The following is a 13,188-nucleotide window of genomic DNA, read 5'->3' as shown; positions in this document are numbered from 1 at the left end:
AAAGTGGTCATAAATAGATATGTGTACTTGAAAATAAGAATTTCAACATGAAATGCGGTTAGATATAAATAGAGGACAATCTAAATTTATGGACTTTATAAATACATCCAAACTTACTCTCAAAGCCCATAAATGTGATGAAAGGACTCCAACATTATTCACATCCCCAGTAGGGAGTATGAGACTTACAGGGACAAAGAAATGTCCCCACAGTCACACTTGACAGAGAACTATGAATTCTATTGAGATTTCATGATCAGCAGATGATAAGTTAATCATGATGAGAGAAAAGAGTCAACCAGGACAGCTCTAGGAGCATGAAATAGATGCAAATATCCCATTATAGCCATTAAGCAATATTCCTTCAATATGGCACAGCAAGAGGCACAGGGAAAAGACCAAGGAAAGACAAGCCTGGCTAAGCTGGTTGTCACCTATGCCAAGTGCAGTTGTAGAACTCTTTGCTTCCAGCAAACACAAACCACCAGCAGTGGCTATCTCAGAAGTGAGAAGTCCCTGATTCAAGAAGGAAAACACAAAGGTGTATTTTAAATTTACCTGCAAACTGTCCTGATTTTACTCATCTCTCTCACCTGTGTATTCTAAGAAGAAAGCACTCGTAAAGAGAGATTTTTGGCCTGTTTGATAGCATATTCAGCAGAAACTCTGGGAATAATAAAAGAGTGTTTAAAGCAGATTGCCTGCCTCATTCAGCTGTGTTATGGAGCTGATCCAAAGACACCCAGGAACTTTAAAAGGTGCTGGAGCTGGCCCATCAGTTTCTAGTATAATAGGAACCGAGCTGTTAGTGTTTTTGCATGACATCCTGTAAGGAAAATCACTGGCATTTGGCTTACTCGGGAGATTTCACCATCTGTTATTGTAGAGACCCAATAATGATACAAAACACAAATAAGCACAAATACCCCTAACACTCTTTCAAAGTTAGTGAGGTCTTATAATATTCCTGCACAGGTAGAGAATTTGCTGGAGGAGAATCAACAGAGCACCGGGCTCAATTACATCCGAGTTTCCTGTGTAAGACCTGTCAAGCAACTCCTATCATCACGTCTGTGAGTGTGAGTAATGGGTTTTATTTAAATTCATGTGGTGTTTGCTACCTACACCCAGACAGATAATGGACAGATAGCAGAACAATGATCATTAAGAGGCTATCACTTAATTCTTGTTTTATTCTGCAGCTTGCCTGCCTTCATCTGTCTTCCCTTCTGAAGAAGTCAGCACGTTCCTTCTGTCTCAAATGGAAATGCAATGGCCTATTATGCATTCATCACAAGTTTTCCATTTTCCATCCAAAATCATGAGAGTGATACAAATATGAAAGCCCACAGAAATTGTTTCCAAAAGCTTTCAGCTCCACGCATATATGTTTAGCTTTCTGCAATTGAATTTCTTATCCCCCAAAACACACAGTCAACTCCCTTCTAAGTAGCAAATATAACATTTCAGGAGTTTATTTGTCTTACTGAAAACAATAGGTATTAAGTATGGTGGCAAGGGCAGAGCATCCTACAAAATATGGAAGAAATCTGTTGGCTCACTGCAGTTCTATTGATTTAAGAAACACAAAGGGAATATGCTGAACAAGATGAGATGGGAAATTAAATAGCATCATGTGAATGTAGTAGTAAAGCATCCATCCTACATACTCTCATCACTGTCAGCTTTCTGCAGGACAAAAATGTGTTCAGCCCTGAAAGCTATGTCCTTCCAATGCAAGTATTGGTAAGCATTCATTGCCCTAGCTATCTGAATTCCTTTGGGTTTAAGGAAGATGTCAAAGCCTTACAAGTTGTGAATGCTGTTGTGCAAGTAAAATTAATGACTCCTTTTCTGCTTCCCATATTTAAAGCTTTAAATAAGTCTTATTGCTGTGGAAAACATGAGGAGGAGCAGAGGGGCTGTCAGGATGAAATTGTAAATCTTTTGGCATTTAAAATCTCAGACCTGATTGACCTCATGACGGTGCTTCAGACCAGTATTTATCTTGGTGTTGTAAAGCAAGCAAATTACCTTCATCCAGGCATGAATCCCACTCTGCAGTCTGCTGTAACTAACTGGGGTATGAGGCTCAAGTGAAAGGCTCCAGTCAAGCAAGTAAACATTGAAAAACAAACAAAAACATTTGCATTTGAGGAAGTATTAAATGTATTCATCATCTGCCCTTTGAGTCCGTGTAAGTGCTGGAGTAAGGAGACAGTAATATGAATAGTTGTAACTCAGTTATTAAATAAAATGGAAATACATGAATAATTTATGCAAATAATAACTGGTGCTTGCCCAGCTGGTGTATGCTGAGGTTTCAGCTGGTGCTTGGCAAGGCATGATCGACTAAGGGTTGTTTGGGGAGCGGGCTCCCTTGTAGCCCAGATCCCCAACACACTCTGGGCTGCAACACGAGCTCGGGGCTCGCTATTTCCAGGGCAGTGAGGAGCTCCCAGCAGCACCCTGCTCGTGGCTGTAGGATGAAGCCTGGCCTCAGAAGGCAGAGTCAGCCTGCCAAGCACTCTGCCCACAGTGTCTGTCTAAGCAGCAGCTCTAGCCCAGGGGAACTCAGACTCAATAGGTGTTATTGACACCCTCGTATTTCAGCTGGCTTCCCTGCTCTTCCCCACAGCCATTAGAAAGGCTCTCCAGAAAGCACTTTGGAGCAGCAGCCAAACCCACATTCTCTGAAAATCCCATGGGATTTTCCTAAGGAACATCCATGTGCCCAGAAATTAGAGGGAGCCCTGGAAAAAGAGCTAGCTTATGGTTTTCTCTCTTTGTGCTAGCAGCAGAGATGACCCCACATGCCCTATTGAATTGTTCCTCCACCAGCCCTTTCAGAAGGGAGCAGGTGATAAAATTCTCCGGAGAGTATCTCCAGTTTTACCAGCATGCCCCTAGTTCCTGCTTTACCTATCAACATCCTCTCCCACTACCCAAAAGCTACCTTTCCTTGCAAGATATATCACAGCACTGAAGTTAGGTCTGAGGCCTGGTGCCAGCTGAATGAACCTGTCCAAAGACTGGAGATCATGGGATTCATCCAGTGGGGCCAAATTTCTGCTGCCATCAGAGGCACACCTAATTTACCTCCATGCAAAGAGGAACAGAGTGTACTCACTGACCTGGCTGCTGAGCGCTGCGGGAGCGTGTGGAGCGTTCCAAGCATTAATCCTTAGGACACACTGCAAGGTCACAAAGGAATGTTATCTTCTGTTTTCTATAGGTACAGAGAGGTGAGCCAATGGCAGAGATGAGACTGGAACCAGATTTCAGTGCTCTGTTTTACCTGCTAGACTGAAGCCTTTCCAACAGCTGGAAGGGGATTTTGTGTATTATATGTGAAGCCAAAACCACCAGAAAAAAATAATCTCATGTCCTTTAATGAGCGTAGGAAATATGTGATGTACATGAGTTTTTCTGAGATTTGAGGAAGTCAGTAATTAAGTTAGATGATTGTCATACAGTCAAAAAGTGCTGAAGGACATCTTCATAGAAAATTCCAGGGTTTGCTCCTTCTCATCAACAACACAATGAGTATTCAGGGCACTTTAAATCATTCTGACCTATTATCATAGAGCTCTTTTCTCTTGGTTCTGCTGCTGGCTATGCATTTCCCCACAGAAATTAATTATCTTTGAGAACAAATAGCTTTGTAAAGGACTAGCACTGTGGCCATAGCTGTCTAGTTTAAGTGAGGCAGCAAAGGTAAAGAGAAATGAGTATTCAATGAATGTTTTTGAGTGGAAACAAATTAGCTTTGGATGATGAAGACCTGAAAAAGTGTTTTGGTAACCTATATGGTGTTTACTTTTAGCAGCTATATCAATCTTATAACAGGAACCATTTCTTATTGTGTTTGGACTGGGCTGTACTGAAGGTAATACCCCATTGCCTGCAGCTTCTTGCTCTCTTCATTGTTCTTAGACATTCATGATCTCTTAGAGTTTTATGTTGACACTGGGAAAGAAGTGATCTTTGCTTCTTCTGCCATTGATTCAGGCCATACTTTGTTTTCTCCACAGCTTCCCATTGCTAAAATACAGGGATGGCATTATACCCTGCAATAGAGGGAGCTGTAATTGTAGAAAAATAATCTTGTTTATTGGTTCAGCTGCTGAAAAGGAGAGAGCTGTTCAGAATTCCACAAAAAAAAAAAAAAAAAAGAAATTCTGAGTGTAAGGGTTAGGTGCTCAAAACAGAGAAGTAAACTGGAAGAAATTAGTTGTGCTGTAGGTTTAGCTCCCTGCTGCCTTGCTGATCCTTCTGGGACACTCTCAGTCCCTGAGCGAAGATCATGCCATCACTTTAGACTCACAGTCTGCACTGAAGCACAGCTAATGCTCTCCTGTAATTGTTTCCTGAATGCTGAAAACAGCAACAAAGCCCACATGCATGCATGCACATATATGCTCACTGCTATGCTTAGCCTGATGGAAATTTTGTGAATTGCTGACCCTGTCTGGAGCTGCATCACTTCCAACCCAGCATCAGCACATCGGTTTGGGCAGGAGAGCTAGGAGTCAAAAATGGGCTCTGTGGAACAGCAGGCTTAACAGCTGAAACCATCAAAGCTCTCAGCCTCCATGCTGGCCAGATGATGAGTTTTTAATTTCTTCCCTGTGGGTCCTGAGATGTAATAGATAAAATAGGAAAGAATTCATAAGTCAGTTCTGTTGGCCTTTAAATGTAAATGGAGAAAATTTGCAACTTCTATCAGAAAAGAAACTAATCAATTGATATATTTCTGTGGACCTACAATAGTCATGTATCTCTCACATGCAGATATCTATCAAAATGCTCTGAATTTCTGAGTACACCTACTCAAATTCCATATACTTTGTACTAGATGCATAAAATCAGAGAGGAAAGGAGGGAGGAATTTAATTTTACACTTGAAAAATTATGGATCTTTCATTTCTATGCCTCCCCACATTACACTCATATTTAATTTAAGATCTTAAGTGGTTCTAAATAAGCTTCTAAGATTCAGTTTAAGCACAAAATATCCATTCAGGATGAATGAATAATTCTGAATATCTGGAACAAGAGAACAAAAAGGGTTTTAACATTAACAGTGGGACAGATCCATCAACAAGATAACTATGATTGACACAAATGGAGCCTCTTTCACTGGTACTTGATTTGGCCATTGCATTAGACAGTGTTTTATTCCTTGTGATTAGAGTCCTAGCTCAAAACAGTCTGTTCATACAAGAGAACTGGTAGTTCAAGTCTTGACTTACTGAACCAGTGGACCAGACAAAAGTCTCATGTTGATAACTGACACAAATTCTTGAATTTATCCTGAAAAATGTACAAGTTTTCCCTGACTGTGGTGCCTCAAAAATTCCCCATCATGTGGCTGTCTCAAGCCCTAGGTGAGTGGAAATGTAAGGTGTTTTCTGATTGAGGCTCAGTGCACCAATAACTTGGGAGAAAGAAGCTGCTGGCATGAAGAGGGGGAAGGCTTGAAAGAGGAACACAAAGAGATCACGAGTGGAATAAAAAGGAGTGGGATACACCTGGGAGCTGCTGAGGTGCTCAGCTGAGCAGTAATCAATGAAAGCAAGAGTTCACAGACTGAAGAAATGGAGCTTTCAGCATCATTTAAAATGCTATTGCAGCAAACAAACTTCCTGCATGCCAACACCCTGACAGCAGAGTGCCAAGTTAACTCACCAAGTTCGTGCTGGACTAACTGGGGCATGCTGTGAAGATAATAAGAGCATTTATCTGTCATGAATGCAAGCTTATGGATTGATAGATCATTTGATCTGTATGACTGTATTATGGATTTGCCATTAGCTTTTATCTTTAGCCATGCTGACAGAATCAAAAAACATATTTATCACACTTGGTGGGTTTTAATCGACTTTGCATTTTCCTGTGAGTAGAGTTGGAACACAGATAATCTGCAAAATACACTGACAATCTTCCAGTTTATTCTGGTTTATTCCAAAAAACAGCTGAAGAGCATATCACAGATGCATTCTCCTGTAAAAGCTTTACATAAAGTTTGAAGGAGAATAAACTAGCATTAGCCATAGAACAGAGAAAGATGCAGTGCAGAAAAAGCTTATCCTCTGGGCTTGATGAAGAAAACAGCTCAAAGCCAGCAAATCAATGATCCCAGAATGAAACTGAAACACTGCCCACAGGAAAAATGGATTTGCAAAATGTGAGTTCTCCCTATTTCATATGGTATTGCTCCTTCTCACAGTGGAGAGCTTTTAATGTTAAGGCACATGGTCTGATACTAGCAAGAACATCCAAATAATGGGACAGAGGCACCAAACCTCTGCTACACTGAAAATCTGAGAATGAAGGGAAGTCCCTCTTATGGAGAGATCTTTGTTGTTGATGTGACCCCAGTGACCATATGTGGATTTCATCAATACAGTCAATAGAGTGCAGGGTGTCAATCAGCCTAAAATAGAAAGGACCTGGGGCTTCTGGGGCACAGCAAGCTGTCCATGAGCCACAACGTGCCCCAGGAGTCAAGAAGGACAATGATATCCTGGGATGCACTAGGAAAAGCATTGCCAGCAGGTCAAGGGAGGTGATCCTGCCCCTCTGCTCAGCCCTAGTGAGGCCACATCTGGATGCTGTGCCCAGTTTTGGGCTACTCAGTACAACTGAGAGGGTCCAGCAGAGGCTGCAAAGATGTTTAAGGGACTGAAGCATCTCTCTTACAAGGACAGGCTGAGGGAGTTGAGCCTTGCAGCAGGACAAGAGGCAAAGGGCAGAAACTGATGCCCAGAAGTTCCACCTGAACATGAGGAAGAATTTCTGTCCTGTGCAGTGACCAAGCACTGAAACAGATTGCCCAGAGAGGGTGTGGAGTCTCCCTCACTGGAGATATTCCAGAAGTGTCTGGACACAATCCTGTGCTCTGGGATGCCCCTGCTTGAGCAGGGAGTTTGGAGCAGGTGACCCACTGGTCCCTTCTAGCCTGATTCTGTGATTCTGTGGAAAGAACTGCATGCCAACAACTTTTGGCCATGTTGGCCTCACTGACTAAAGGAGATTCTGAAGAGTCCACTCCAACCAGGAAATTCCTTTGTCTAGTTCTACAGACCCTGTCCATGGAGAGAAATAGATATACTAGTGTGCAATTTATTTCATCCTATTTCAATGGCTAAAATATATTTGATGAACCAAGTTCTACAATTAACTGATTCCAGGAATTAAGCTGTGCCATTGGCTTACATAACAATAGGGAAAGTTTAAAAGTTAAAGCCTGGGACCCTGCAAGGATAGAGGAGTTCTTGCAGCATGCCCTGGTCTTTTGAAGGCTGATTTCCTAAGGAAATAGGGCTTATGCAATTACATTAACTGTCAATTCCAATAAAGTTTGAATACTAGCCAGTGTCAACAGAATCCAATTAATCCAATTAATACAAAATACAGACTTTGAAGGCATTAATTTGTTACAGGTGTCCTTTTTGGGGAAAGGAAGGTGGCTGAATAAAGGAATGAAAAACGTGATTAAAATCCCTTGATAAAGAAAGGCTGAGGAGTGAGCTCAGCCACTCAGCTGAGCACACCAAAAACCCCCCTGCAGGAAACCACAGGCAAAGAGGCTCTCCATAGATAGGCTGTATCACTACTCTAACCTAACTTACATCAGCTGGAAACTGCCAGATGATGTATCTGTCTTGGAAAAAATAAAATGCCCTGGTCTTATTCTGTGTCAGAAAGAATACACTCAAACTGGAACACAAGTGTCACCTGGGGATAGCCTGTGTTTGACTGACATCAGTGAAAGCTTGGCTCTGAATTCAGTATACCCTGATTTCACACCTTGCAGACTTGTTTTAGACAGGAAAGTTACAGGCGGGGCACAGCCAGAGCAGTCAGCAGCAGTGGAATTCCTCAGGTCAGGAGTATTGGCCCTTTTTGACACCTTTTTATTGCAAATGTAGATGTCCCTTCTACCCCTTACCAGGATGTACCAAAAACATGCAGTCTGGGATAAGAGTAGGCTGTTACTCAAGTGTTGTCTTCATTTTATATTGGAGAGATGCCATAGGAGTTCCCATTTTAAATCTTGTCACCTGCTTTCACAGGCCTCCCCTGTTTTCCATGTGTGTGTTTCATTCCTGGTGGAATAGGAAAAGGCAGGTGTTGGCTATGCTGATTTTGCTTTCCTGAGAAAAGGTAGCTGGGCCTGAGCCATGAAGGGAGGGTATTTCACTGCTGACAAACTGAGTGTGATAGCCCTAAAAAACACATAAGGTCGCTTGATTTAAAACTTAGGGAACTGCATTTCTTTCTCCTTGCAAGCTGTCATGTAGCTTTAAGGTCTAGAATTTTGCCAAAGATATCTGCCCTAGAAAATGAATTTCAAAATTTCCCCTCAAGTTCCTTCACTTTTCCATGCCTTTTATCCCTCTGCAATTCCCCTCTTCCCAGTCACTTTTAGTGAGACCCCCAGAACTTGTCCCCACTCTCAGCACACCCTGAGCAGCTGCTCAGCTACTGCTGCAGCAGAGCCACAGCCACATCCAGGGCTGCTGTTTGCTCTCTGATTTTTCTCCTTGCTCAAAGATCCCTCTGCAGTTCACCCCGTGTGATGTAGGGCCCTTTGCCTCCCAGAGGCACAACACTGGCATGTGGAGTAACACCACAGCCCCGGGAAAAACAGACAATCTCCAGAGATGGTTCTTCTCCATCATCTTCCTCTCCATGAAACAAGCTGTGGAAGTGGAAGAATATGCCCTTGAGGGGAGTGCAGCCTGATTCACAATCTGGCATGTACAATTCCTAACCTACTTTTTTTCTCATGCACCTGGTCTTGTGGTTTCTCAGCTCTCCTTTTTCAATTGCTGCCTGACAGGAGAATTTGAGGCAATTATCACAGAATGCCTTTTATTGCATGCCTGCTGCCTTGAGGATGGCTCTGCCTTCCTGTGGTCAGTAGAAATGTTGGCAATCATGAAGTTTCTCCCCAGTCAAAGCCAGAAAGTGCAATCAAAGCAATGAAATCCTCACCTCTGGTTCAGTTTTGTTAGCAAATACAACTAGTGACTCTTGGCCAGTTCTTGAATTCCTTAATGGGATTATTATTATTCATTCATAGTGGCCTCGGTGAAATTTGGGATACAAGTATTAATCTTAGATTGCAATGAGAATTGTAACAACAAGAGAGCTTGTTTTTACAAGGCACAGGGGCCACACAGAAAGAATATCCAGTCCTGATCCTCCCAAAATAAATCAGATCTAACTCCTCCTGGAGTGAGGCAGGAGTACATCCTTACTGAGGACTGAACCTTCCAAGAAATTATAAGCCCCTATACAAACATCCACACAAAGATGTTTTAACTCTTCCTTCCCCAAAACTCTTTGTCCACCTCTAGTGAAGGATGAAAGGAGCACAGTTAACACCTGGGCTCATCCTGCTCAGCTTTAGGTTCCAAAGGAGGAATATCACTTTAGATGGTTAAAATTAGATATGAACATTTCTCTGAATATTTTTTGCCAATTTTGTGCTTCGTCCAAAGCAAAGGATCATCACCATAGACTAACCATAGAAAGATTTGGGTTGGAAAGGACCTTAAAAATAATTTAATTTCAACCTCCCCTAGCAAGCCCCAGCCAGCTGAACACTTCTAGCAATGGGGAGTTCTCAGCTTCTGTGTTCCAGTGCCTCTTCACTCTCACAGGAAATAATTTCTTCTCTCTATCTAATGTAAATCTACTCCCTCCCATGCCCTCCTTAAAAGTCCCTCTCCTTGTACACCTTTCATCTTGGCTTATATTAGATGTGACCTTATATAAGAACAGGACAAAGTTTGCACAGGCTTTAGAAATACATGGATTCACTAGGAATTGTTGAGGTTATTCATGTTTGTCTTTCCTCTGTCGTTATGTCAGAGATTTGGCACCACAGAGCAACTCCTTGCAAGGAGAAGTGTCAGAGACATGCACTGTGCTTCTTCCAACAGCTCAGCTGGGCCTTCACCAGAGCACTAGCACTGTTCCAGATACTCTAAATAGGGCCTGTGTCTTTCCTCCCCTTCATTAGCAAGGAATTCCCCATCTCACTACCAGGCCATGAATTATTCCAGCAGAGGGATTGAGGACCAAGCTGGGCAGACTGCAAATTCAGTCCTGTGGCCAACCAGATGGCTGAAAGTCCATTTACTGTCAGCACAGAAAAGAATAAAGACAAAGCCAGTGCTAGAGAAAGCTGTTTCCTGCACAGTGCTGGGCAGAAGGTGACAGAATACAAGTGGCAAGGTCCCCAGAGTGTCCCAAAGCAATCGGTGAATGGAGACACAGTGAGCCATCAAACCACACATGGCTTTACCCAGTTTCTCGTCTCTTCTTTCATAATTTGTGCTAAATGCCTCTCTAAATTCTGAGTTAAGCTGTTGTTGCCATAGCAATGGCCATTTAGAGGGAGAGGATGCAGTGTATGTGTTGGGGGTGTGAGGTTCTGGCTCCTCTCATAAAAATATATGTCTGCATGTACGTACACTGTTGTGGAGCCAAGCAAGCAGCTTGCACCAGATCTGAGGGAGGGACACGTGGTATGGACAGAGGAGAAGCTTGGTGCAGGTTGGAGCTGTTTGTTCCAGGATGCACCTGCAAAGAGCTGAGTACTAAACTGAAACGAGTCTGAGTGATAACTGACTGACATTTCATTTCTTAGCAGTAGAAGTCACCCCCTTGCTCAGGACAAGGCATCTTCCTTGGTGCCTTCACAAGATAAAACTTCGCAGGAACAGGAAAATTTTGCTTTCTCTGGTTTATTTTCATTAAAAATAACTCTTGCTGCTGGCACTTTAACAGGAAATGCTTTTAAGCAATCTACTCCCACTATTTATATAAGTTTATTTACCAGGGCACAGGCTGAAAAAAGTCAATAAACAATGCAGGCATTATATTACCTAATTTTAGATCCACTTCCAAGATTTTTCAACACTCCTTGCACTAGCACTTTTAGTGGCCAGAGCAGGAGAGATCCAGAATTTGTGAGGTTTATTCCTCACTTTATGCCACCTCTCTGTTGGGTGAGGAAGCTTCTTAAATAGTTACAGCTAGGGCAAGGTCCCCCCTTATCCCTGAGCCTCTTTCCCTGAGGACTTTGGCAGAGGTTCCTCTTCCTCCAACTAAATCTGGCTCAAAAGTGGAGTTAAGCATCACCGTGATCAGCAAGTGCAGGCAGGGTCTGAAGTGTTTTGGGAATTCTCAGCCTGAGAGTGAGATTTAGGTACCTGAAGCACTAACTGATGAAGAAGAGCAGTCCCTTTGTGTCACTGGCTGGGCCTCAAGTCCCACATTTGAAGTCCCACATTTGACTGATTGTGAACAACCTCTTTAAAGTCCATAAATTTGCAGCAGGGCATCCAAGTTTGATAATGTAGCCACAAACTTCTGTGATATATCTTGTCCTTCCATTAGCCCAGTCAGGGTCATGAATCAGAATTAACATTCCAAGTACTTGATTTTAGCCTTGAAAATAATCTAGGGCCCAATAGAGAGCCATAAATGAGAGTATTTTGGAAGTCTATCTCTGTATTTGCCTGTTTCTCAGTAAAGAGCAGCCACCTGCTCCCTGTTGGTGACAAAATGACACACCTAGTGCATGGCAGACTGAGCTATTGTTTCCACTTCCAGTGGTACTTTCTGGTGGAGGTGAGGCAGTCTTGTGCCTCTCTTTGCTGACTGGAAAATAAAAAGGCAAAGATCTATTAGCTAGCAAACCCCACAGGCTTCAGTAGTTTACTGACTTACAGCAGCTGCAAAACAAATTCTGTAAAATTTTTAGTACAATCCAGCTCCCACAAATAGCTGAGGGCAGCTTCTGTTTCCAGCAAACTTCTGAGACTTTTGTGATTAGAGCTATGAAGGCAGTAAGCACAATTCACAACCAATTATGTTTTATTAATGTTTTTTTAATACATGCCACAGCCCAGTAATCATGGAGCTGTTCAACAATGTTGATCTAAAGTCAGCTAATAGCAGGATGTAATTTGTGGCCGTCTCTGCTCACTTACAAAACACTTGCTCCGTTAATTGTGATTTCACACTCCACTGAATGCTGCTGCCTGGAGGTAACATTCATGTGATGGAAGAGTTACCAGCCTGGGCTCTGGGGGGGTGGAGGAGGGAGGATCATTTCAACAGAGGCTACTGTTGTTAATTTTTTAATCCTTTTATATTTAAGAAAAAAGGAAAGAAAACAACTAAACATCAAAAAGCTACAACCCACTGCCAAATAGGTCTGTCTTTAAAACCTGAATGTTCTCTCCATGTTTTGATCCCGTTCTATTGCTCTGTGTTATTACCAGGAACATGACAAAACAAGTGGCCAGTGGGTGAAACCCTGCCTGGGTAATCAGGCACCTCCCTTGACCTCATATTGTAGATGCTGGGCAAACCCACAAAAGGGGCACATCTTTTCATTAGCAATATTTTCATGCCTTTGGGGGTCCCAGAGACACCTGGTGTCTTTCTTAACCAGAACAGGCAGGCAATTCTCCTGGAGGAGGTCAGAAATGCCTAAAGTATTGCCTTATGAGAGTGAGCAAGTGAAGCAGATGGAATCTCACCACTGAATGGTTGGTCAGAGGTGGTGAGACGAGTTCAGCCCTGCACAGGCAAGGCAGCAGCTCCTGCTCCAAGTGCTTGCAGTGAATGTGTCAGAGGGAGAGCTGTTGCCTCAATCAAATGAGAAGAACCATCTTAACCTGGAAAATTTCCAGCTGGGTGTTTGGTGTGGCTGTGGCAAACTGGGAGATAGAGCTCAGACTAGACAGGGATGGGAGCACCAGCCTGGGAAGGTTTTTATTTGGCTCATCATTAGATTGGGGCAGGGAGAAGGAACCACAGAGGGAACTTTGCCCACTGCTAGCCATCACCTCCACTATTCCAGTTTCTCCCATGCTGAGCAGGGATGTGGAGACCTCCAAGCCAGGTTTGAGTGCTGCTGCTTGGGGGTGCAAGCCAGGATTGGGTCCCATCAGAGCAGGCTGGGTGGCAGCAGGCGTCACCTCACATGCAGCCAGAGAGGAAAAAGGGTGCACACTGCTGCCCTGAGAGTCTGGTGTGACTCTGAGGCTGCCTGAGCTGCCAGCCAAAGCCTCAGCAGGAGCAATAGTAGCCAAGGACTCTCTGCCTTCCACATATGCAGAGACTCAGCCATATTTTCTGTATTGCCAAAATGTG

The 13,188-nt window shown here is 43.1% G+C and overlaps 1 protein-coding gene across 2 annotated transcripts in view; it reads left to right on the top strand.

The window, feature by feature from the left end:
• The window catches only part of GRM3 (glutamate metabotropic receptor 3), a 102,355-nt gene that overhangs the window by 36,559 nt on the left and 52,608 nt on the right, over positions 1–13,188 (top strand). Inside the window, exon 2 of one of the 2 annotated variants that reach the window (XM_050970076.1) lies at positions 976–1,079. The exons of the other annotated variant lie outside the window; for it this stretch is intronic. The gene's annotated coding sequence lies outside the window, so the exon portion shown is untranslated. The remainder of the gene's footprint in view (positions 1–975; positions 1,080–13,188) is intronic. 2 annotated transcript variants of the gene reach the window in all.

Source organism: Serinus canaria, chromosome 1A, assembly GCF_022539315.1.
Source record: "Serinus canaria isolate serCan28SL12 chromosome 1A, serCan2020, whole genome shotgun sequence".
NCBI lineage: Eukaryota > Metazoa > Chordata > Aves > Passeriformes > Fringillidae > Serinus > Serinus canaria.
The sequence above is the reverse complement of the archived record's forward strand: the minus strand, read 5'-3'. Positions and strand labels throughout refer to the sequence as shown.